Below are 6,000 nucleotides of genomic sequence, written 5' to 3' on the forward strand. Positions count from 1 at the left end.
AAAATTCTCAACAGTCTGACTTTTTTTAAAAAATTAGAAAAGCCATCCATTATTTATTCAGAAAATACTATTTCAAGGATAATACAATGCATTGAGATAAAAAATATTCTGGAGAGGTAACCTAGTAGCATCAAGAATTTCAAACTTTTCTTTCCTTGTGTTCAGAGTTCAGATTAGATGTCTTACCATTTTTGCTCAGAAACAAGGTATTGACAATGGTGTCTTTATAATGCTCATTTGTACATAAAGATGTAGTTATTTATTTTACCCCATTTGTATCATATCAAGTTTTTGTAAATGTTTTGAGTTCTGTTTTTAAATTATTTTGTATTTTATTTTTATAAACTGGTTCTAAATAAAAATCATTCAGCATGCAAACAACATTGACTAGATTTGTCAGTTTATTTTTAATGGAACTCCTCTAAAATAGTTTTGGATATAATGTAAATTGGAACAAGCTATGAAAAAGAATATTTTTTCCTCTCTGGAAAATGGAACTGGTGCTGAAAAGAAGAATGCAGATCTGTGAATAAGTAATAAGTAATGCAGCATTTTAATAAACCTTTCTACAGTGATGAAATAAATATGGATAAATATGGTTGTTTTTCTGCTTGCTCTATTTCTTGGTAGCACATCCAACCAATTACTGTTGGGTTCACCATATCCCTATTAACAGAGCTTGAGTATACAATTTTTTACTTACAACCAGAATTGAACTCAAAATTTTGGTTGCTAAGCAAAATAGTTATTAAGTGAGTTTTGTCCCATTTTACTTTTATTGCAACAGTTGTTAAGTGAATCACTGCAGTTGTTAAGTCAGTAATATGGTAATATGGTTGAATCTGGCTTCCTTGCCAGAAGGTAACAAAAAATGATCACATGACTATGGCACATTTCAACCGTCATAAATATGATTCAGTTGCCAAGCATCTGAATCATGTGACCATAGGGATGCTACAACAGTCATGTGTGAAAAATAGCCATGAGTCACTTTATTCAGTGCCATTGTAACTTTTGAGTAGTTACTAAATGAGCTGTTGTAAATCAAGGATTGCCTGTATTTTCCTTTTTAAAATATTTTAGAATGCAGTGTCAAGCCCATAAAATAAATATAAAACAGTTGAATATTATTAGACTTATTTTTTAAACATCAAAGTTTAATATTTTAAATCTAGGGAATCAGAAAATCAGAATCAAAAGTATTTAGATAGTAAATATCAATTAATTGTATATTTAAATATTTTAGCAACAAATAAGTATGATTATATTTCTGTGTAATGTACTGTTATTTTGGACACTTCACTAGCTATGCATAAGGTTCCTAAGCATTGTCAGGATGTGTATACTGATGTATACACATATACATATATCAGATTTCTGCCGTAAAACTGTTTATGTTTAATCATTATTCACACATTGCTCACATTAGATAATCTATCCATGAAAATGAAAAGTAAACGGCCAGGAGAATAGTAGCAAGTTAAACCCATATGACAAAACAACTGCACCATGACCTCTTAGGAAAGGTCACTTTTTTTTTTGCAATCTTTGAATTACTGTCTATATCTGTATTGAACCATTCAATCTAGAACAGCCACTTACTACAGTGGTGTACAGGAAGTGAGCCTTGTATGAGAACATAATGCCAACTCAGTTTCCATACTTAATTTCGCAACACTCTGAGTAGCAAAGTTTTAAACATGTCATCTTCCATTATTAGCAATGTTCTACTGTATATTATATAGCACAACTAATTGTGTAAATGAATAAATAAATGAACATATTGTAGATCTCAGGCCAGATATGGCAACATGTGGCAGAATCTTTTAACTCCCCACAACATTATCATATTTTATGGTGGCATAAAATAGGAGCAAAAGAATAGACCAGAATAAAGAAATTCAGGAATACAAAACAAAAAAAATTCTTATCACACTTATATGCTGATCATTTACTAGGGTCAAATTTCTTGAATGTACATGATCAATAGTTTGTGTGTAGTGGTCATAATTCCTTCAGAAGATGGGATACGCTATATTGCAACCCTAATTTATGCTTCAAATCTGAATGATTTCAATCAAGACCCAAGGGCAGACTTCTTTGCCTCTGACACTAGTTATAGTTTAAAAATATTACTAATATTTTAATATTAATAAAAGTTAGACACAATTTTACAAGTTTTTACACTGTTGCATATGTATGTGTATGTAAATGTGTCTATGTGTATAGTGTATGTGTATGTAAATGTTTACATACACACACACCATAGTGTAAAATTTAGTAAATTTGTATTTATTAATGTTAAAATTAGAGTACATTGTTTCATCTTTGATACCAGGGGGGTCTAACTTGTGGACTTCAAGATGGCTGGTTGGGGAACTCTGGGAGTTGAAGACCACAAGTCTTAAAATTGTCAAGGTAGGACATCCCTGTTTTAGACTATCTAACAAAATATTTACAACTGCAAGGATAGGACAAGAAAAATCCACAGGAAGGCAAGGAAGATGTTATTTGTGGCACATTTTTTTCTGGTAAAGTATTTGGAATATTTTCTTGTTTATTATACTTGCCACATTAAAGCAGAGCACTTTTCTTCAAATATTCGTATAGAATCAACTCCATCTTGAAGATTTAAACTGGTGCTGTTTGTATGCTGCTTCAGTATGATTGAAAAATTGCATATTTTATGACAAATACTTTAAAGGAATCATAGTTTAAATAATACATACTTTGAAGCAAAGCATATTACCAGAGGATTTTCTGAAGCCTCTAATAATTTGCTGTATCCAAAGCAAAGATAGCTTAATTAATGGAAATACCACTTACCTCAGAATGCTACCAGAATCACAGCTCCTTTCTATTGAAATAGAATCTTAAGAATCCATTGTTAATATGAATAAAGATTCAAGTTGATTCAATATATGTCAAATCATTATGTGAAAATTAACACAAAATTTGCTTTATATCTTAGGCTGGCCCGAAAAGTTTCTAGCTTGATAATTTAATCACTATACCAAACTGGCTGTCAATGGTAATAATAATGGGCCACAAAATACATGTTTCAACTTGAACACTTGAAGATTTATAATCTATTTTTGCTAATTGTTCAAAGTCTGATTTGATTTGTGATTACAACGAAGAGTATAAATAGTATAATGCTATTGTGTTACCTGTATTCAAACCTGAGGATGACTATGTATGCATGTCCTGTAAAAAAGTCTTACACTTCAAAATGTCTCTGGCTGATTAAAAATGAGTGTTTTTTTAAAAGGTGATTGTATTATCCATAAACATCCAATAGTTTTAATATGAAGCAATTTGAAATGAGGCATGTCTATATGAGACTAATGCATTAAACCTCTTATCTGCTACAAGAAGCCTAAATGTATCATAACAGAACATTGAGATGGAAAATACAATGTAACTAAACCATCAGGTGCTGCCTAGAATAATGGTAGCCTTTTATACTTTTAGAATATTTTATAGACAAGTAACAATAATTGAAGATACATATCTATCCCAAGTGATTCTTCACAATATTTAAATTATATTAATACCTCTACTAGTTCCTTAATGCTGAAATTTCTGAATTTGATTCTAAATTCTCATTCAGTTCTGTAAATCTGACAGAAGACACCCAGCTTATTAGTATCTATAAGGCACATTGCCTTAGAAATGTTTATCATACTATTTGAGATTTAACATCTTTCTATACCTTTATGGAGGTCTCTCAATATAATTCACACTGAAATAGTGTTTTGTGCAAAGATCTCTATAAAGACTTATAATAAATATACTGCTTTTCACCCAGGCTTCAGCATATCAGAATGCAAGCACAAAGGTTAGCTTGGAATGGAACAACTTGTATGCAGTAGAGCCTTGAAAAGAGTGTGTTATTATTTTTATTTTAGTTAACTTTAGTAAGGTAAAACTGTCAAATTTGAGTATTTTCAAGGTAAAATATAAGCGTGGTATGGATTATATCCTTCTTGGAGTGATATATTTAAAAACAAAATTCTGCTGTAACAGGTCTACTCAGGATATCAAGATCCTCTTTTTTTAACTAAAAAAATCCTTATATGAATCAGATACACTAAATGGTTTACATCTATTGTAATTTGTTTTAATGAAGGTTATTTTTAAAACCATTCCCCCACTTCACACTTAAGCAAGGCTCATACCTTATACTAAGACACAACTTGTTGACTAACAACTATAGTAAGTGCACAAAACATAAACCACCTTGGATGCACAATTCTCATTTTCCCTAGTGAGACTGATCAAATGGTCAGGATCATGGATAATAGTCCTCGGTTTGCACCACCATTTGTTTGTAGCTATAATGGTGCTGGAAATAAAAAACTTATAACCGGTCCTGTCACTTATGACTATTGTACCATCCTCATGGTCATATAATTAAAATCTGGCACTTGTCAACTGGCATGTTTTTACAATGGTTGCAGTGTTCCAGGATGATGTGATTATCATTTGTAAATTTCCCAGCCAGCATCTGACAAATCAATATAGGAAACTGGATTTGCTTAATGGCCAGATGGTTCAGTTAATAACTGCAGTGATCTGCTTAACAACTCTGGAAAAAAAAGATTGAGAAATCAGGTGCAACTTACTTAACCACCACCTTGCTTAGCAGTGAAACATTTTGTCCAAATTGTGGTCATACATTGAGGACTATCTGTATTGCAGGTTATTTTGACTGTCTTACCTTGACTACATTGAGCCCTGGATAAGTATGATATATAAAGCACTAGCTAATAACCCGGCATTGTTCGGGCATTTATTTATAGGTGAAAATGTCCAGACCAAATGTAATTTCTAATGTTTGATTTTCCCCTTTACCAGAGAGAGCCCCTTGTGGAGTACTTTGAAGCCGCTACCATAGGAACTCCACTGCTCTGTACAGTAGAAGCCATTTTATGGCAGTATAGTAGAAGGCATTTGAAGGCACAACAGGCTGTATCTTAACAGAACACACAACCTGAGGGATGTTAGGGTGTGTTACCCACACAGTATTTTTTTCCAGAGTGTAAGTCATCTGTATACCAAGTTTGGTTGAAATTGCTTGAGGCGTTCCAGAGTTATGTTGGAGCACACAGACACAGACACGTTTTCGTAGATTTTCATGGGTGTAGGTAAGCTGGTCTTGTTGTATTCGGGTCTTTTGCCGTGTAATCTTACACAGGAAAAGACCCAAATACAACACGACCAGCATATATAAAACAAATATATATGACACACACAGACACATTTAAAAACCTAGAGCACGGGTGTCAAACTCTGTCACATTGCCGTTGTGACATTTTGCAATGTTTCTCCCCTTCATGGAGTTGGGTGTGGCTTGCACGTGATACATCCAGCTTGCAGGCCGCTAGTTTGACACCCCTGCTATAGAGTGTTTGCAACATGGTAAGTCAAACATATCCCTACATAGATTTTTTCCCCATTAGAAAATAAGTCTCAAGAATACTGAGCTTTTTTGAGGGGCAACAAATTTCCTTTTATTATAAACAAAAGGCAACCTTCCCTGCATATTTTGTGCAAAGTGTTTTGTTGGGGAAGTTGTATTCTGAACAGTGAGGCATGAGCAATAATGGAGGAATAATCAGGAAAACTAACAAACATTTTGCTGGTGGTTTAGTACTTCAATTCATTCCCAATGCTACAACAGATAAGATCTATAGTAGGGTATATTTCCAGGATGGCGAACTTATTGCACGCGTGCCACAGGTGGCACGTAGAGCCATTTGTCAGGGCATGCAAGACGTTGCCCTGTTAGCTGGCCAGTGCGTGCACCTGAGTTCAGCCTTTTTAAAAGACATTTTCTGCCCTCCCCAGGCTCCAAAGGCTTTATAGGAGCCTGGGGCGGTGAAAAGAGTCCCCCTGCCACCTCCAGAGGCCCTCCGGAGGCTTCAGGAGCTTCCCTGAAGCCTCCGGAGCACAAAAAACGGCCCTATGGGCAAACTGGAAGTTCGGGAACGGACT

Source organism: Thamnophis elegans, chromosome 1 (genome assembly GCF_009769535.1).
Source record: "Thamnophis elegans isolate rThaEle1 chromosome 1, rThaEle1.pri, whole genome shotgun sequence".
Classification (NCBI taxonomy): domain Eukaryota; kingdom Metazoa; phylum Chordata; class Lepidosauria; order Squamata; family Colubridae; genus Thamnophis; species Thamnophis elegans.